Raw genomic sequence first — 21394 nt, 5'->3', positions numbered from 1 at the left:
GCGGCGGCGGGGAACGGTGCAACCTGTTGGCGACGCTCGGCAACTGCAGGGGAGGCTGCAGCCCCCGCCCCCACGCCCTCGGGGGCCCAGCCACCGGGGTCCCGACGGCGCCTACACGCCCCCGGCCCCCAGCACGGCCCGGGACGTAGCGGCCGGCCACCGCCCCCCGAGCGCTCAGGACCTCTTCTAGTCCACCACCACCACCTCTTCTCCCCCCTACCCCCCGCCGGCAAGAAGGAGAGGCGGCGAGAGCCGACCTGGTCTCTCTGGGGCGGGCTTGGGAGGGAAGCCGAGTTTCTCTAGTTTGTCTTCTCGCTGCCTCCTTCCCGCCCCCGCCCAGCTCCGCGACTCCCGACCCACTCCAGAGCTGGCCGGGTACCTCGGCGGCAACCGCCGTCAGCGCCCCTGCGGGTGACAGCGGGTTGTCTGGGGGGGGGGACCGGGGCGCGGCCCGCAGCAGCGCCGCGGGGGTGGTCCGCGCCGCCGCCCTGGAGCCGAGTTGCACGAAGGGTGTCACTTAGCGCGGGCTACTAGGGTTGCACGGAAACGGTGCCGCAGCGTGTCGGCCGCTCTCGGGGCCGGACCGCCAGACACGCCCTCTGGGGAGGCATACGGAGGGGAGGGCAGAGGAGGGGGTCGACGCTTACGTACTCTTGGCCCGGGGGGAGTCGCGTGCCGGCTGGTCTCCCACCGCCGCATCGTCTGGGCGGCCCAGTCTGCAGCCGCCGCCGCGCTCTCCCATCGGGAGAGAAGTTGCAAAGCAGAACCCACCCTCCCCCGCGCTCCGACCGTCCCCCACCCTTTTCCCCGAGTCTGCGAGGCGGCGGCGGCGGCAGAAGGAGGCGCCGCCTGCCAAGTTCAACCCCCACCGTCCCTCCCCGCTAGCGCGCTCACACTTGAAGGAAGTTGCACGCCAAATGCAAAACCTCCGGCGAGCTGAATTTCTTTGCACCTTTTTATTATTATTTTTAAGGAAAACAGGGGGTGGCAGGCCTAAAAGCAAGTTGCAGGCGAAACAGTAAGTTGCTTGCAAAGTACGCCCTCCCTCCCCCGCAAACTCCTGACCTCTCTCCTTCCACCCCCTCCAGGGCCCGCGTCCAAGTTTCCCGTGGAGGACCCTCACCCGAATCTTGACATTTGCTGCACTCCACTCAATGCGTCGCCCACCCTTTCGTGTACAGGGGACCCCTGTCCCTCCAAACAAAACAAAACACACGCAGTTTTAAAAATGTCAGCATTTAACTCCCTCCAGCTGTTCCCGTTACGCGCCTCCCCCTTAGTCCGAGGGAAACACGTGGCCTTTCCCCAAGGAGAGGGGCGTGGGGCTAGGGGAGTCCGCGCGGGAGACGCCCGCCCCTGCCCCCTAACCCAGCTTGCTGCGTCCGTTGGGCTTGGGCTTTGCCAGGACCGAGCCTCCTACCTTGTGCGACACTTAGTATGATTTTTGTGACTCGGGGAAAGGTTGTGCCGTGTGGCTTTAGGGTTTGGGGCGGTAACTTTTGCGCCCCCACCGGTGACAGCGCTTGCCAGCTCATGACGGGGGCGGAGGCTGCCGCAGCTCCACCTAGTCCCTGCCCGGGCGCTCGGCCCCAGCCACTCACTCCTCAGGCAGCGCTCAGACGCTAGCAGCGGCCGCCTCTGCTCTGACATCTTGAAGAGGATTGGGGGAAGCGCATGCCGGAAGCTGCTCGCCGCCATCTTGGTAAAGGACGGTGACGCCAGCCCGGCCGCGCGTCCACCATCTTGGCAAAGGTTCTCCATCTCAGGGAGCCGAAGGACCCCTTCCTCGGTTCTGAAGGGTAGACGCTGCCCCCATGTGCTATCCGATGTGAAAGAAGAAAACTAAGCATTTTAGTTACGCACTTGTTCGGAGACGATCTATTCGGGCCGCCCCCAGACAATTGTAGGGCCGCCATCTTGGCAAAGGAAGAGCCACTCTCCGCCTCGGAAAAGAAAAGGGAACCAAAACGTTTGACAACGTAGAACCCTCAGCCCATAGAATTTTTATGAAGGGTGCTGAGCAACCCAATTGTTAACACAACCTCTTTCTGGATCCAGAAGAGATGGTTCTCTTTTCCTTTCCCTTGGCGCTAGTCAACTAGAGGGAGGCCCTTGCCGTGGGTGCTCATAACGGACACTGAGGATTTACTTCAAGAACACTGTTTTGCCTACTTGCCAATTTTTCCACCTTAGGAGCCTCAGTTACCAAAATCAGATGTCTTGCGTGGATGGGTCCCCAAACTACCAATAGGTTGATGAGGGGAAAAAATCAAGACCCAAACTTAATGTAATATGTATGTTTTAAAAGTGTGTTAAATAACTCATGCCAATATGATTATCCTATGTCTGCTTAAAAGTTATACTAGGAATTTATTATATGTATGGATACCTTATAAAAATATATAATTTGTATATGTTTAACATTTGTAAAGGGACAGTAACAGTTATCTAATAGAATGCTTCTCCCCATACCATAAACCTATTTCATAATTGAATCTCTGCTGTAAGAATCCACCTCATCTCTTACCTCTTTAAATTTGGGTTACATATTCCGTTTTTTAAATAACAACTGATTTTACAAGAGTTCTCCATTAACTTTCTTGCCACTCATTTTGTCTGCAAGTCCAGCAGATTGCCTTGAAATGGAAAAAGACTCACATTGTTTTCAATTAAAAATTGCTATTGAAAACACTTTCAATTGGGCAGAAGTGTAACATTTTCAGTGGTTTACATATGCCTGTTAATTTTTTAATTTGATAGAAAAAAAACTCATTCTTCAGTCTGTCATATTCATCTGAATGCGGGCAAAGACTGTAGATTAACCCAGTGTCTGTTTTTCAGAGTTAGAATTGTTATGCTTTATGGCTAACATTTCTTGACCATTCTGTTCATCTGTTTTATCATTCCCATTCCCATTGAAATAACCCAAGCCTCACTGCAGATTATTCTTCCAAAACATTAATTAAATCGTGTTGTGCTCCTGCTCAAGTATCTATAATTCCCTTCCAGTGTAGAGAGATCCCAACTCCCATTCTGTTAAGACCAGCATCTTTCACCTGCTCATTTCTTTCTTTTTTTTTTTTTTTTAAGATTTTATTTATTTATTTGTCAGAGAGAGAGCACAAGCAGGGAGAGTGGCAGGCAGAGGGAGAAGCAGACTCCCTGCTGAGGAAGGAGCCTGATGCAGGACTCCATCCCAGGACCCTGGGATCATGACCTTAGCGGAAGGCAGATGCTTAACCAACTGAGGCACCCAGGTGTCCCACACCTGCCGATTTCTTGAAGGCAACGTCTTTTAGCTGTTGGAATTGGACTAGTATTTAATTAAACTGAAAAGTCAGTTAAAGCGAAGGAATTATTTTAAAAAATCACTTGGAAATATGAAGTTTTAAACCTAAAACCTAACATGTATGTGCTACCTCTTTGGTGAAAGCTTTTGTGAGCCCACTAACTGGAGTTCATGTCTTCATTTGTGTATAAACTGTACCCACATTGCATCAATACATCACAGCAGTTAAGAACAACACTGGCTGGCTGACTTGCACCACTATGAAGAATATAACCTTGGGTGACCTAATTTTTTGTGCCCCCGTTTCCATCATCTGTAAAATGGGGATGATAATAGTATTAACCCAAGTTACTAGAAAGATTAAGTGAGTTTCATATATGTGAAGTGCTTAGACTAATTCCTGGGACTTATTAAGTGTTTAATCAGCAGCATCAATTATTATTAATATGTAGTATTATTATTTCCCTTGTTTTTTAATTGGAACAAAAAATTAAAAGTACTTACAAATATAAATGAGTGTCAGTTTCTGAATTTGTATGATTTATGCCTCCTGACTTCACCCCAATCTGTTAAAATTGTCTTGCATCCACCTAATTTGACAGTGATTGTTTATATGGCATCTTTCCATTTAGATTTTATAGAACAACTATTACTTTTTTTAATCCTATTTCATCATTTAATTATTTAAGTAATTACAATAACAGGCACAAATGGAATTAAGATTTTTTGGGGGAAAAAAACCCTAAGGAACTGTTGGTAAACCTATAGCTTAACTTGGTGGGAGCAGAAATGTGTGGAACATAAGAATTAACCTTGGCTGCAGTGTTCAGCATTCCCTAAGCATCAGTCGATTGTTTTCCAGGGAGGATGGAGAGCTTGAATTAGTTGAGATAAAGGCATTGAGTAGTGTCATTTAAGAGGAGTCCATCCTGCTGAAGAAAGGGCATATACAACATCCATTCCCACCTCTACCATTGTTTATCACATATATTTCCTTTTACATAAAGATACCTCTTTGTGACTTAGTTTCCTACAGCCCATAATTCTTAGTCATGGCTCTATTTTCTATCTGTTCTATTCCCTCACCCCCACCCCCAACACACACAATTTACATCTGTGATAGTAAATGTAAATTGGAATCAAATAAATACCTACCACGTTTTTATGTATTAAAAATTTTGAATAGGATGGTTCATTGCATATGCTAATTTTATATTAAGCCAACCCAAACAACTTATTTAAAAAAATTATTTTTGCAGCTATCATAGCTATTAGATGACTCTTTACAATAAATAACTCAACTTTGGGAAACAGTACTATTCTTGTTTAACTTTGTAAGGTAAGAGGTTCAAGAGAACCCAGCTAAGCTTTAAATGTCCCATCTCTTTCTGCTTCAGTATTTGCATTTTACACCAGACATGCCTGTTATAAACAACTCACACTTAGTACAGCAAGTTCTTAATCATAATGAATTCCACTTTGGTACCTCTCTTTGTAATTGGAATTAACATTCCCACACGAACTGGGAAATGCTAAATTGTTACCAGCATCCCTGGTGTCTTGCTGCTTCTCATAATGCTTTCAATGATTTCATCATATGCAACCTAAAATATCACAATTTGTGCTCATAGGCATGACATGCTCTATGGGTGTTCTGTTAAATCTATATTCCTTATGCTGGCAGAACTTGGTTTAAGCAGTGCCTGATTCAAGGATAAGGTAAATATGAGCAAATAAATGAGGGAGGTGTTGAAATAAGCCAGGAACCTCATGTTTTTAGAGTTTAGAGACATTAGAGCAAGTACACTGAATAATTGTAACAAATATTATGTACTTTGTTTTGCATTTGTGGCATTTGTGGCTGGCCATTATGTCATTAGCTTTCTTCCTCTTCTGATTTAATCTCCTTTTTCTGTCCCATGTTCCTTTGGTAGAGATTGTTTCAATCTGCTCCATTTTTAGGTGGAATCGGTCAGCGAATTTTTGAAAACCTACATTTCCATTTTGGTGCTTACAACTTATTTATTTATTAGGCCACACTGGGTTGTATTTTGTTTTTAAGCTAAGTCAGAAATAGTGGAGTTTAAAAGATCAAAACATCCTTGATGTAAGGATCCCGTCACAAGATATAAATATGCTTGATACCAGACTCTGGAGTGTTATAAGGACATTTGTTACATTTTTTTTTAAATGTGACCTCAGTATTAGTTAAATTTTCTCTAGCCTCCTGTTTACTTTTCAATGTAAGCCCTAGTTTTGAAATCCTGTTGGGCCGCCTAACTGAATGAGCTGGGGCCAGTCATTTACTCCTTCATAGCTTGTTTTTCTATCTGAAAAGGGAGGATAATGCTATCTACCCCGCCTATCATCTCATAGGAAATCTGTAAGGCTCAAATGGGATGATGTATGCAAAAGGAGTTGAGAAAACAGGGAGGGACTCATAGAATTTTTGCATCATCAATTCACCACAACAAAAGTGATTACTGATTTTATTGAAAATTGTCATGACCTCCCTTTGCCCATTCCCCAGATAATCTGTGCAATGGGCAGCTTTAAAGTTTAAGTAGAGGAGTGACAATTCAGGAGAGAGTTTGAGCCAGCTGTATCAGCTTGCAAGAGGTGACTGGTAAATTTTCAGGAATTTTGTCTGTCACTTGTTAATCATAGCCAATACTAAAAACTAAACTATTTACAAACTTACAATTAAATATTCTAAAAATGAAGGTAGTAATTGCTCAAAACCTCACTTCATAATTATTTTACAACATTTTACTAGTATCTATGATTTAAAGTTATCTCCATCTGTTCTTTATAATGTGTGTATTATATGGTGATATGATAGAGCCTATCTCTTCCAATTCTGCACTCAGAAATGTTATTTTGGTAGTTTGAAATCAACTGGTGGAGTATTTACAGAATTGGAAAACTACAAATCAGAGCTTGATTTCTTTTGTTGATTGTCTAAACTTAAGAAAGTGATAGAAGAAATATTAGTAACGAAGGTTAAACTTAAAGCTGTTAGTTTATGAATAATGCAAAAATTTGAGGAAATATTTTTCTCATCGTTGAAAACTATTATCCGATCAGCAAAGAAGTTGCTCACATCACTAACGAACGAATGTCTTCTTAATATATATCTTTGTTGTTTCACTTTCATCTTGCTTGTTAATGTAAAAAAACATCAACCAACATTCATGTTTGAACTTCAGTGGCATGAGCGACTTCTTTGCTGAACTGGAATTTTTTCTCCCTGAACTGAATTTTCTTTTTTTCTGAACTGAATTTTAATAAAATATTTATTCATAGTCTGCTTTTGCCAAATATGGTTGCATTCCAACTGTACGTTGACAATGGCCATGAGTTTGCTGAAACCATTCTGGGAAAATCAGTTGGCTGTACAGAATTTACTATAAAGAGTTACTTTTTTTTATAAATTGTGTGCTACACATCTTTTATATCAGCAAAATGTGTAATAGACATATGGATACTCCCTCCCCTCCTTCCCTGGATAGCAGTGGTCAACTGCTATCAACACACTAATGGACATAACTTAATTTACTATTTGAAAAAATCACTCCACCTGTAATGTGAAGCCGGGGTGGTAGGAGCTAAGAGGAAGAAGGGAGAGCAGTGAGGAGGTAGGTGCATAGGTCTAGGGAAAGATGGAGATTTGTACTGGGTGGTGGCAGTGGTGGTGGGAAGCTACGATTGGACAGGGGGAGCATTTTGGAAGCCAAAGGAAGGCAAACCAGTCATTCAGTAGCTCTATGGAAGACATGAAACTGTCTATGCTAAAGGAAGGCCATGTGGTAAAGACTAAGAAGGCTCAGTGGTTGAAGGAAGCGAGGGCACAGGAGGCTGGACCTAAGAAAAGGAGTCAGGAGCTGCATGTAGAGGAAGGAAAGGAAAGAGGCAGTTCTAGAGTTTAAGTAATTATCTCTGAAGCACACAGAGAAAGTTAGACTTGATTGCCTTACATTAGGAGGGGGAGGGGAAACCCCAAATACCAGTAACATGTCATAATTGGAACTCACATACTCAGGAGTTATCTTACTCATCTAGAAATTACAAAGATTTTTGCCTACATAGAGGGATTATTTGTTCATCCCAATGCCTTGATCCTATCCCGGTGTCTGGTATATTTTTTTTAGCATTTGTCCATTTTAATTACAAAACTCTCACTCAGTTGCCCTGTGCTCACAGACGGTGCTGCCTCTTTTATGCTTCTCTTGTTACCAGTTTTTCTTTGCTATGTCATCAATAAGGACACTACCAGAAGCCACCCTACCATATTGCCTACTAGGCAACAGTAAATTTTTGACTACCACTGTTCTTCCTGCTTCCTCTCTTGCAATGTATACGGCCTATACTCCCCATTACAGGTTGTATGTTTTGGTTTTACGTCATATTACATATTGTTTTGGTCTTACATCATATCACATATTATATTTGTAATATTTTATAGGAGAGGTTATTACAGGGGCTCCTGGGTGGCTCAGTCAGTTGAGCATCTGCCTTTGGGTCAGGTTATGATCCCGTCCGGGGATCAAGCCCTGAGTCAGGCTCCCTGCTCTGTGGGGGGGCCTGCTTTTCCCTCTCCCTCTGCCTGCCACTCCCCCTGCTTCTGCTCTCTCTCTCTGTCAAATAAATAAATAAAATCTTTAAAAAAGAGAGAGAGATTATTACATTTTATGGAATTTCTAAAATAGTAAATGTTTTCCAAAAGAAGGGACCATCTCTCCCCATTCATCATCCATATTGACCAGAAAAAGGAAAAATTCCCAACCAAACAGCTACCAATGACTGATACTTTGAGGGTTCAGTTTGGATATAGCAATTTGGTTTATTTTGGGTCTTCTGATATTAGTTGTTTTACTGATGGTTTCAATTAATCATGGAATCATTATTAATAGAAGGTACTTTCTGAACTAATTTTCTCTCCCATTCATTTATTTCTTCAGCAAAATACAATTCCTTCAACAAAATAGCAACTACTACATGTTAGGCCCCAGTGTAAGGCAGTAGGAATATAAAAATGAGTAAGATACAATACCTATGTTGGAGGAAATGGAGACAGATACAGTAGTAAGCCATTATCAATGCAGACTCATGTGAACAATGGAGAACTGTGTGACAGATTCATAGGGTACTATATTTGCATCAAGAAGTCATTTGGGAGTGAAGGGTAGCAAGGTAGGTGTGGGTATGGAGATGGTAATATAATCAGGGAGTGCTTTTAGGAGGCCAGCATGACTGATTTGAAGTATGAAGGGTCTCCTCTAGGTAATTTGATTATTTCTGACAGAAGCAATACTTATAAAGAAAGCTTGTCATTAATATTCTAGCAGGATGGTTTTTTGGTGCATTTAAAAGAAACCCCACTATTAATGCAAAAAGAAAGTTTATTGATTTACTTAAAATCTAGAGGATATTAGTTTCAGGTATGGCTGGATCCAGGGGCTAAATGATGTCAAAAATGTTTGGATGATCTGTTAGCTTTACTTTGTTTTGGCTTTTCTCCTGAGAAGGCTATCTCCACCTGGTGGCCCACAGCACCTGGAATTAAAATATCCTACCAGCTTAGTAATTTCAATGGAAAGAGAGTTCTTTTCTACTAATTTTAGTGCATGTCCCCGGGAGGGGCTTCATTGGTGTAGTTAGGTCACATGCTCATGTCTGAACCAATGACTCTGTCCAAGGGATGTAAGGGAAATACAGTCTGATTGGCAAAACCTAGGTTGAGTTCTTACCACTGACATCTAAGACTGGGGTAAAATGAGAGAGATGAGTGTGAGAAAAGATGCTCGCTACTATAGCTATTTATCAAAATATTCCCAGTGATATATAAACATCACATTTGACATTGTAAGGGAATTACTCGTGACCCAAAATGTTTGTCAGCAATGGAAAGAACCCCCAAAATTAAGCATAGCTGTTAGAGGTCTTAGTGATTTCCCTTCCTGACTTCAATAGAGAAAGAATGTGGATTTGTACTTTAAAATTTTTAAAGAGTACACACATGGATTGACTATTGCTTTGCAGAAATAGTACTTCTACTTAATTGGGCCCTTTTCAGGTGATACAGGGATGTTTATAACTTTTAGCCTAGTTTCATAGTCTTTCACAGAAGGAATTTGTCTTGCTTGACTATGATTCTAACAAACATGATGGGGTAGAGATAGAAGGCTGCTGTAAGCCTCTGCCTGCTTCTTTTGCTCCTTCTGTCTTGACAAGCTGAATGTCATGCAAATGTCTCCAGCCTGGGCACTGGGCAGGCAGGAAGCCAGAACCAGTAATAGAAGCAGGAGGTACTCTGTGAATACTTGCTGATTAATTTTAGCTCCATAGGCCTGATGGGTTTTCCATCCCTATAATTACCATCAGCAAATAGTTGTTGAATGATGTCCAGCATATTTTTATTCCTCTTTCCTTGGTCCTGATTTTCGTTTTCTATTTTACCTCTCTGTGATTTCATCCCATGTGTTTCTGTTCATCACACCAACAGAGACCCCTTGATCAGTCTCTAATTGCTTAATTGTATTCCATCTATGAGATATCTCTACCTCTCTGTCTAAATTTATTTTTATTTTAAATAGTCGAAGTCCTCTCTGGAACTAGTGAGGGATAAATTGTGAAAAAAATGGGTCACTAAATGGATATTCTGGTAGTACATTCCCCATATGCCTTATAAGTCAGGTTTTTAAAATTAGAAATAATGCTCAATAAGGCTCTATGTCCTGATCAGGTCACTCAGTGGAGCAAAAGGAGAGCAGTGAGGACTGAGGGAAAGGTATTACAGAAGGAAAATCGTGGGCTTCCAAGAAGTATGGTTATCTGCATGTAAATAGCACTAGAAGAACGAAACATATTTTTAGATATTACTTGTGTCTTAAAAAAAAACCTTTTAAAATAATTCATGCTAAAAAATACACACTTATTTTAAAAATCCAAGCATTAAAAAGATAGAAATGTATAAAGTAAAAAGTGAACCCCCCCCACAATCCCATTTTGCAGATGTAACTATTTTTAAGAGTTGGTGTGCATTCTTTCAGAACGTTTTTGTCTATGCATGCATGTATATACATGCATAATTTTTTAAAGATTTCATTTTTTTAAAGATTTTATTTATTCATTTGAGACAGAGAGATACAGAGAGAGAGAGAGAGAGAGAGAGGGAGAGCATGAGCAGGGGAGACGCAGAGGGAGACGGAGAAGCAGGCTCCCAGCCAAGCCAGGAGCCAGACGTGGGGCTCGATCCCAGGACACTGGGATCGTGACCTGAGCCAAAGGCAGATGCTTAACCATCTGAGCCACCCGGGTGCCCCAAGATTTCATTTATTTAAGCCATCTCTACACCCAACATGGGGCTCCAACTCACAACCCCAAGATCGAGAGTCACATGCTCCACTGACTGAGCCAGCCAGGCGCCCCACACACACTTAATTTTTTTTTTTTGCTTTTTAAATTTTTTATTGTTATGTTAATCACCATACATTACATCATCAGTTTTTGATGTAGTGTTCCATGATTCATTGTTTGTGCATAACACCCAGTGCTCCACGCAGAACGTGCCCTCTTTAATACCCATCACCAGGCTAACCCATCCCCCCAACTCCCTCCCCTCTAGAACCCTCCGTTTGTTTTTCAGAGTCCATCATCTCTCATGGTTCGTCTCCCCCTCCGATTTACTCCCCTTCATTCTTCCCCTCCTGCTATCTTCTTCTTCTTTTTTTTTCTTAACATATATTGCATTATTTGTTTCAGAGGTACAGATCTGTGATTCAACAGTCTTGCACAATTCACAGTGCTCACCATAGCACATACCCTCCCCAATGTCTATCACCCGGCCACCCCATCCCTCCCACCCCCGACCACTCCAGCAACCCTCAGTTTGTTTCCTGAGATTAAGAATTCCTCATATCAGTGAGGCCATATGATACATGTCTTTCTCTGATTGACTTATTTCGCTCAGCATAACACCCTCCAGTTCCATCCACGTCATTGCAAATGGCAAGATCTCATTCCTTTTGATGGCTGCATAAAATTCCATTGTGTATATATACCACATCTTCTTTATCCGTTCATCTGTCGATGGACATCTAGGCTCTTTCCACAGTTTGGCTATTGTACACACTTAATTTTTTTAAGTGGGATTTTACTATGCATATTTTTCAACTTTATTCTTCAAGTGTTCTTGGACATCTTTCCACATCAATATATTCAGATAATAGTAGCAGTTTTCCATTGTTTGGCTATATTATAATAAATTTAACCTTTCCCTTGTTGATGAAATATTTGTTTCCAATTTTTCACGATTGGAAGCCATGCTACAATGAGTACCCTTGTATCTATATCTGCACCACTGTGAAAGTATTTCTGTAGTATAGAATTAGAATTGCTCAGGCAAATGTAATTCATAACAATCATTAAGCACCTAAATGTGCCACATTAATGGGCTTATTAAAAATAGGCTTGTCCATTACCAGCTCATTTTCTACTTTCATCTTCCTCTAGGCATTCTAGAAAAGTTCAATTAGAGCAAGAGTCATGGATGGCTGTGCAGAAGAGGCTTCTACCTGAAGATCCCTCACGTGTTGCTTATGGACCCAGTTTTGCTGAATCCATCCTTATGTTACCTGTATTATAAATTCAAGAGGATCAGTTTACATATGACCTGGGAAGAGTCACCTGCAAGGGATCATTTAGGGATACCACAATGATTGTGAGGACCAACCTCCTTCCTTTGTGGGCATCTAGTATGTCCTCTACAATGACCAGATGGTGGATATATATATATATATAAATATATTTTATATATTTATATATATTATATATTTATATTTTATTTATATTTATATTTATATAATATATATAAATTTATATAATAATAAATATATATATATATTTTGGTCTGCCATGATTCCACTCTCCACATGTGGTACTAGAACTTCAATTTTCCTTTGGAAAACTCCTTTTGCCAAATGCAGTCCATGTATTTGTGGTGGGATTAACCCCATCCCAAACTCTATGGATGGGTCAGGCCTGTCCTATCAGAGATAGGCACATAACAGGCACAAATAAGCTTTCTTTTTAGGCCTTCTGCTACTATTCAGAAACTTGCCCTTTTCAAGCTGATAAAATGCAAGCCTGGAGGAACTGTATTTTACCACTTAGAATCCCCGTTGCAATGACGGTGATTGAAAAATAAGAAAAACAGGGGCACCTGGGTGGCTCAGTCAGTTAAGCATCTGACTCTTGATTCTCAGCTCAGGTTTTAATCTCAGGGTTGTGAGTTCAAGCCCTGCATTGGGCTCCATGCTGGATGTGGAGCCTACTTGAAAAATAAATAAGAAAAAAACAAAGAGATCTGGAGATAAACAGATTTCCAGTTATATAGTTTGAATATCTAGATCCTGAGGCTAGGGCTACCCCTAGACTCCACTATTATAGACTCGATAAATTCCTCCTCCCTCTTCTTCTCTTTTCTCTTCTCCTCCTGCTACCCCCCTTCTTGACCTCAGCCAGTTGGAGTTAGCTCTTTAACATTTGCATCTGAAATGATCCTGACACAAAAAGTCAAGGTCTAAAACATGGGTGCTCCTTCTTCTGGAAGTGAGACACAGGCTAAGGTTACTAGGCATCTAGGGTGGCCCTAAAAGAGAAGGGAAACCAGAGAGAGAAGCCAGTTGGATGCCTAAAAATAAACTTTAACTGCTTTAAGAGTTTGGCTAGAGTTTCCTGTTAATGATTAACCAGGTGAGATGGTCAAACTGTTTCTTTAAAATACATGTACATAAATGAGAATATCAACCACCATTCATTCTGCCTCAACTTTCCATTTTTAATTAATATAGAAATTACTTCTCTATTTTAGGATGTGCTTGAAAAGAAAAAAAAAAACAAATAAATAAAACTCCAGTAATCCTCCAAAAGAAATAACTTACCTAGTTTCTCTTTAGGACTGCCTAAATTATTACTCTGCTTTCCATACTGATCCAGCCTTATATTTATTGCTTTTTTGTAGACTTGATAATATATTACCTTAAATACAGTATCTGTAACTATGGTCTAGTGAAGATATTTTAATATCTTATTGTTTTTGAAACCCAAACCAGATAGTGAAGAAAAAACTCTGCTAATTAAAACATCACTTAGTTGAATTAAATCTGTAATTCTTATAGCAATATTGCTCTCTCTCTCTCTATATATATAAGTTTTATACTCCTCTTTCATCCATTGCAGGGAAATAAGACATGGTGGTGGATAGGGACATCATTAGTTGGATTCAGTAAACATTTATTTAGTCATTAATAGCTCCAGCTCACTCTGAAATAGTCTTGAGACTCTACCTCTTAGTAGACATGTGCCTTCAGGCAAGTTACTGAACCTCTCTGAATCTTAGTTTCTTCATTTGAAAAATAAAGATAATGACAGTATTTTCTTTGTAACAATCACATATAGATTAAAGAAGCTACTCTAAATAAACCATAATCTCTGACATTTCATAAGTGCTGTTATATTATGTGATTATCGTTGTCACTAAACCCTGTGCTAGGGACTGGCAATGTAAAGAAACCAACAAATTACAATCTCCGCAGAAAGTGAGAGGAAACATCGGCATACCCCAATCAGAAAGGGGACACACACACACACACACACACACACACACACACACACACACACACACCAGTAGGTTCCTTTAAACTAAGCCACTGTCCTCCGTACATGATGGATTGCAAAGTGAGCAATCTCACTGAGCACCTGCTGGGGATTCTGCAAAAGAAGTTCAGCCACTAGCTGGGCATATTCACTATATGATTTATCAGACCCCGCACAGCTTTGGGGTCCTATAACTCTATAAACCACACAAGTTACATATCCCTGTGGGATCTGATCGTTATGAAACCTAAGAGAACCATAGATTTCCCACATCCGGCTGAGCATGCTCAAACAAGAAAGACATTTAAAAGCAAAGAACTTGATCTCATGCTCTTTAACCAACAAAAGTCTATAGCCAAAAGAAAGAAAAGCACAAAGAAAAGGAATGATTTGTCTGTAGTCTCACCAATTTGCCAAGGAACCAAAATGAACATGCAAGCTTTCCTAGGTCCTGGTCCAGTTCTCTACACACTAAACACAGTGATATATAATCTTCAGATGTCAATATTTATCTTCCATGAATTTATTGCTGGCGATGTGTCAACCTACAAATTCATTTGTTTACTTATGTCCACACCATTAAAACCCCTTTCACTTCATCATCAAAGTTTGTATAACACATTAGACAAAGCAATGAGTGAGGCAACAGACGACTGGGTTTTGGTTTTGGCTTTGGGACCCTTTCCTGCTCCACATCCCCACTACCAGTGATACAAATGGCTAGCCACCTGAGGCTGGCTCCCGCAGCCTCTAGGGGGAGGGAACTAAGTGCCCTTGGAGTTCTCATAGTTTTCCTAACTACACTCCCGCTGGAGCTGGGCCAGCAACAGGCGGTTCAGAAAGGTTTGTACATTCATTTTGCTCAAGTGAGAATTTGCTTCAGGTAGCATTTCCAAACTGCAACATTAATGGGCCTCATCCTTCATTCTGTCTTCTATCTTCCTTCTAGAAGCAGCATAGTGGTGGAGGGGACCAGCTCTGGGGCAAAACTGCCTGGCTTTGAATCCGGCTCCAGCACTTGTTACCTATGGGACCTTGATAAGCTTCTTACCCTCTGTGTGCCTCTGAGTCCTTACCTGTAACCTGAGGGAAGACAACAGTACCTGCCTCAGGAATGTTGTGAAGACTGAGTTCTGACGCGGAAAGCACTTAGAACATAGCCAGGCAGTGACAAGCAATAAATACATGTCAGCTGTTTCTCGTGCTTTTGCAGTTCATTCATTTGCTAGGATACTGTGAGGGAGACTGTAGGTGTGATGTGGACTTGGTAGAAGGTATGTGCACTGCAGAGTATGCAGCATGGACACAGACAGGGCCATCTGGGGGCCCATAGGTGAGGGGGTGTTCATTGCTTGGTCTGCTCTCCTTCTGGGTTAGACTACAAATAGCTTCTTTTTCTTCACCCGTTATCTTTACTAGTATCCATGCGTCTCTTACCATTCCTGGCTTTTCCCCCCAAGGATGACATCTCACCAAAGTCTTCCCTGCTTTGACCCTCCATGTGTTTTATTTGGCCATCCCTTGCAGCGCTGGTTGCCAACAGAGTTGTCCGTCAAATCACTGGGTCATTTGTCTGAAGTGAAGATACCTGGGCACCACCTCAAACCTGCTGAGCCAATCTGTAAGAGTAGAGCCCAGGGACATTTAGTTGAGTCTTTATTTGACAGGTAATGGTGTGTTATTTAAGACCACAACCGAGGAGCCAGGCTGCCTAGGCTACTTGCTAGTTGTATGACTTTGGGCAAATTATTTAACTCTTTGTTTTTCTGTCCTTATCTGTAAAATGGGCATTATAAGAGCACTCACAGGGCTGTTATGAACTTGTAAGGTACTCGTGAGAGTGCGAGATGGTGCCTTTTAAAACAACGTGTAGAACATCATAAACATTTAGTAAATGTTAGCTGTTTCTTTTCTCTTTCTCTTTTCCTTTCCCTTCCCTCTTCCCTCCTCACTCATCTTCCCTTCCTTCATTATTGCCTTCTTCCTTCCAACAAACACATATTAGTCATCCACTCAGGGCATGACTTTGGGGACACAGAGATGAATTAGATGGCATTCTAGTCCTTTATGGGGGGTATAGTCTAATGGAGGAAGTAGACACATGAACAAAGAAACAGAATGAAGTGTTCCAGGTGCTCAAATAGATGTATTTACAGACTAGGAAAGAAAGAGTTATTTTCTTAGAAAGGAGATGGACTTGAGGAGAGGCTCCAAAGAAGTGACTTCGGTATTCAGAGTTTGAACAGAGATGAAATTAATCTAGTCCATGAAACAAGCATTTTCAAAAGAACCTGCTACATACACAGCAGAAGTTACAGTTCTTGAAATTGTCTTCCTTTAGAGACTTGCAGCTTCATTTTTAACTTGATGTTTTAAAAAGTTATTAAATCGGAATAACCAAATAGTCTCTAAAAAGAAGAGTAAGTTTGGAGGACTCACGGTTCCTTATTTCAAAACTTACTACAAAACTATGGTAATCAAGATAATGTGGTACTTGCATAAGGGTAGACATAGAGATCAGTCGAAAAGAAATGAGAGTCCAGAAGCCACATGTCTGTTGTCAACTGATTTTTGTCAAGAATGTCAAGACTATTCAATGAAGAAAGAATAATCTTTTCATCAAACAGTGCTGGGACAACTGAATAGCCATATGCAGAAAAATGAAGTGGGACCTTACCTCATACCACATACAAAAATTAACTCAAAATGGATCAAAGGCTTAAATACAAGAGCTAAAACAATAATACACTAAGAAGAAAACAGGTGTAGATCTCTATAACCTTGGATTAGGCAACGGTTTCTTAGATATGACACCAAAAGCACAAAAACAAGGAAAAAATCGACAACCCGTGCTGCATCAAAATCAAAAGCTTTTAAAACTGCTTCAAAGAACATTACAAACAAAATGAAAAGACAACCCACAGAATGGAAGAAATATTTGCAAATCATAAGGATCTAGATCCAATATATGTAATGAATTTTTACTACTCAGTAATAAAAAGACAATACCTTATGTTTTAAAAAATAGGTAAATGACTTGAATAGATAATTTTCTAAAGAAGACATACAAATGATCGATAGACACATGAAAAGCTGCTCAACATCACTAGTCACTAGGGAAATGAAGATAAAACCACATGAGGTATCACTTCATACCCACTAGGGTAGCTATCTTAAAAAAAAATGGGAAAATAAGTGTTGGTAAGAATGTGGAGAAATTGAAACTCTCATATATCGCTGATGAGATATAAAATGATGCAGCCACCATGAAAGTTCCTCAAAAAGCTAAACACAGAGCTACCCTCTGACCCAGAAATTCCACTCCTAAGTATCTATTCAGGAGAAACAAAGACATATATCCACCAAAAAACTAATACATGAATGTCCATAACAGCATTTTTTTTTAAGATTTTATTTACTTATTTGTCAGAGAGATAGAGAGAGACTGAGCACAAGCAGGGGGAGTGGCAGGCAGAGGGAGAAGCAGGCTCCCCACTGAGCAGGGAACCCAAGGCAGGACTCAATCCCAGGACCCTGGGATCATGACCTGAGCTGAAGGCAGACGCTTAACCGACTGAGCCACCTAGGCCTCTCAACAGCATTGTTCTTAATAGTCAAAAAGTAGAAACGACTAAATGTTCATCAACTGTTGAATGAATGAATGAACAAAAGTATATCTATACAAAAGAACATTATTCAGCCATAAAAAAGAATGAAGTACTGATTGATACATGTCGCAACATTATTTCAGTGAAATAAGACAGACACAAAAGGTCACATAAAATTCCATCTCTATTAAATGTCCAGAAGAGTCAAATCCACGAAAACGGAAAGTTGATCAGTGGTTGCCAGGGGGTTTGGGAAGAAGGGAATGGGGAGTGGCTGCTGACAGGTATAGAGTTTATTGCTGGGGTGATGGAAAAGCTCTGGGCGTAGGTAGTGAGGATATACAAAATTAAGAAGATATTAAAACCCAGTGAATTGTATTTTTTTAAAATGGTGAAGTTTATATCATATGAATTCTATGTCAATAGCAAAAAGAAGAAAGAAAAAAGTTATTAAAACCAGCATACACTTTCTATTTTCTTTGGAATGTTGATACATTGATACAAATCAGCTGAAATAATAAAGCACAGGAGTTATGCCATTACTGTTTGTTTTATAAAAACATACGTTCCATTCGAGGTGACAAGTTAAGGTTGGTTCAGATTATGATCAAGAGGAGGCAGGGGCCAAGGGAAGGCCGAGTTGAAAGGACCTGGTTGTCGAGACTCCTTTGACTAACTTCTAAACTCCCATATAGTAACTCCTGTGTTCATCAAAACAGCACTTTGAATAAACGTTTTTATTAAAACTTTATGGTACACTAATTAGGGGGTCAAACCTTGTCTCAGAAGTACCAGTGAGTCACTTTGGGACTTGTCCGAGCTCTTGTGGCACACACTAAACAGCTGTTAATCTGGGGCTAACCCATGGGCCCTGGTGAGCTACTGCCTCCTCTCAGCACGTCTGTCTGTAAGACCGTGCTAGCAGCACCTGCTCTGTTCCTTACACGTGCTTTTACCTTGCTTATTCTGTGGGCAGAGCATTCATGTGGCTAGCTGTTAAGATTCCGTATGTTCTTGGGAATATAATTCACAGATCATATGGACTTTGTCTTGTCCATTCAAGCAGATCTTTTCATTCATTTCTGCTCTCTTTTAAAAGAGTTCAGGGGGCACCTGGGTTGCTCAGTCGGTTAAGCATCCAACTCTCGGTTTCGGCTGAGGTCTTGATCTCAGCGTCATGGGATTGAGCCCCACGTGGGGCTCCGTGCTCAGTGGGGAGTCTGCTTCCCCTCGCCCTCTGCCCTTCCCCCCACTCTTGTACACACACACACACACTCTCTCTCTCTCTCTCTCAAATAAATGAATAAATAAATCTTAAAAAAAAGAGTTCAAATGTTGATTCACTCTCCTCAGTGAACTCCTGAGCCTATCTAGGCAAGTGTCATATTTCTAATCCTTGAGGAGGGATGCTGGTCTACACAGTAGGAGGTTAGGATTTCATTACTTAATGTGGCAAACTGTTCTTACTGATGATTGCACTCCAGATATGGCTCTCCCCGCCCCCCCGAAGATATAAATAAGGATTCTGAAGCATTTTGCAGTCTTACTAGGTGGGGAGATTAATCATGTTGGGGACTCCCTGATGGGGGGGTGGGGCCGAGGGAATTACCCTCAGAGTTTAATTATGAAACTCACATAAAATGGTTGCAAACTGATCCAAAGGCACAGAAAGATTAAGATGAGACACAGAGGGAGAAGAGAGTTGATAAACCCCAGCAGTACTTCCTCCAGGCCCATCCAGGAGATAAGAGGATTTGGGAATTCCTGTCCCAGCAGGAAGGCCACTTTGGCCTGGGATGGAGGCGGAGAAAGAACATTGGAACCACGGAACCACGGGACTGTGAGCTGAGGACCTACCTGCACGCAATGTGGTTCTTCAGTGAGATGAATGCCTGAGACCGTAAAATTGGATTTCCCTGCCTTCCTTTCCCCCAACCGATTTGATGTTCACTAGCAACTTTCTGAACAGGTTTGCCTGCCCTGGGACACCACGTTGTAGTGGTTAAGTGCCCAGACTCTCGTTCGCACCAGGTGGGTTCAGCTCCCGTCGCTAACACTCACTCATTTCATCATCTTACAAGTTAGAGGACCTCTGACTTTCTCTGTGAGGGGGCTTAACCACAGTTTCTACCAGATAGGATTGTTGTGAGGATTAAACCAGGTAATCATATAAAGTGCTTTCTACAGTGCCCGGCACATTGTTAATAAATGCTATCCATTAGGATTATTGTTATGTTGTTCAAATGTAGTTCTGTCTATGGGGAGTGAATAGGCTGCCTACATGGGGCAATTATGTTTTCCATGGACACTTAGTTGCACTTCTGATTTCACATGCTAATCACCCGAATTTAGTGACAAGAGAGCGATGGGGGGACTGAGATTCAGGGTTCTGATCCTACCTGAGGTTCAGTGATAAAGGCATGGCAACTTCATGTAGGTTATAAATGCCACCTTGTGAAGCCCCTTGGGGTCTGCCTGCTGGTCTTTCCTTGAAGATACCCTCTTGGTCAGGATCTCGCTTTGAATTTCCTTAGGAAATTCACAGAGGGATACTTAAATGAGGCCAGTGGTTCCCATGGTGGTTGCAAACTGAAACACCAATCTACTGAGGACTGGGTTTATATATATCAGGCCATACCCTTTCTAAAACCTTCTGAAGCCTTCCCTCCTGCTCTGAGGATAAAAGTTAACTTCACGCTAGGGTCCACGAGGTCCTTCCTATCTGGCAAGTTCTGCCCTTCCAACCACTCCCTGTAACTCTCCCTTGCTCACCATGCTCTAGTCCAGGGGTTGGCAAACGACAACAAAGTTTGGTGAAGTTTTACTGGGATACAGCACACCCATTTGTTTACCTATTGTCTAAGGCTGCTTTCACACTGCAATGGTAGAGTTGGGGCTAGTTGAGACAGAGACCATATGGCCCACAGTGTCACATGGTAACGCCTAATTGCACGGGGCTTGGGACAGGAGGTCTAGTTGTGCATCCAAGATGAAGAAATGGTTTTGTTCGTCAGCTAACAATTCTTGCCATAAAAACAAATCTACATGCTTGGGTTTCCTGAAGACCCGGCTGCCCTTACCATTCGGATTACCACTCATCCCCCACCAAAGGTCCCTGGGCCACACTCTACAGAACTTATAACTTCAGAGGGCACATATTTTGAAAAACACTGACTTTACTGATTTGATTTGACACTTTGAATATAGTTACTTTGGCATTTCGGTTACATTTTAACTACTCATACTATCCATGCTTTAAGAACCTTTAACAGGAAGTAAGTGGCAGTTTCACATTGAGTCTAACTAATAAGTAACAACAATAATAGGCATTAACACATGATGCACGCCTTAAATACCTGATTTTGCCTAATCCTTACCTGTCAGGTGAGTGCTATTATCATCCATTTTAAAGATGAGGAAAAGAGAAGTTAAGTGACTTGGCCAAGATACATTAAGAATACAGAATAAATGATGGACTCAGGACTCAAAACCCATTACCTGATGCCAGGGCACCAAGTTCATTACTTCAGTTCTATAACCACATGATACAGTGAAACTAATACCTCAGCCTTGCAGAGTTGCTTATGGTTCACAAAATCGATGAGCTTATCCTCATTTTCCAGGTAAATAAGCAGAGGCAGAACAAAGTTCCATGATTTGACACTGTTGTGTATCTACTCTCAGGCAGAGGAATATTAGAAGCTGCGGTCAAGCTTCCTCCCACCAGAAGCAAGAACTGGGGGTGCCTGGGTGGCTCAGTCGTTAAGTGTCTGCCTTCAGCTCAGGTCAGGATCCCAGGGTCCTGGGATCGAGCCCTGCATCGGGCTCCCTGCTCAGC

At 41.7% G+C, this 21394-nt stretch overlaps 1 protein-coding gene across 4 annotated transcripts in view; it reads right to left on the bottom strand.

The window, feature by feature from the left end:
- Nucleotides 1–1885, bottom strand: part of NR3C1 (nuclear receptor subfamily 3 group C member 1) — a 125438-nt gene extending 123553 nt beyond the window's left edge. Inside the window, exon 1 of one of the 4 annotated variants that reach the window (XM_073905529.1) lies at nucleotides 1864–1885. The gene's annotated coding sequence lies outside the window, so the exon portion shown is untranslated. Of the gene's footprint in view, nucleotides 1–257; nucleotides 413–651; nucleotides 785–1123; nucleotides 1366–1863 lie in introns of those variants that run through there. The other 3 variants (XM_025852295.2, XM_025852293.2, XM_025852296.2) reach the window with 3 other exon arrangements.
- Between the last annotated feature and the right edge of the window lie 19509 nt (nucleotides 1886–21394).

Source organism: Callorhinus ursinus, unplaced genomic scaffold (genome assembly GCF_003265705.2).
Source record: "Callorhinus ursinus isolate GAN/ISIS: 27379988/994484 unplaced genomic scaffold, GSC_fseal_2.0 scaffold23, whole genome shotgun sequence".
Lineage (NCBI taxonomy): Eukaryota > Metazoa > Chordata > Mammalia > Carnivora > Otariidae > Callorhinus > Callorhinus ursinus.
This window is presented reverse-complemented; position numbering and strand designations above follow the sequence as displayed.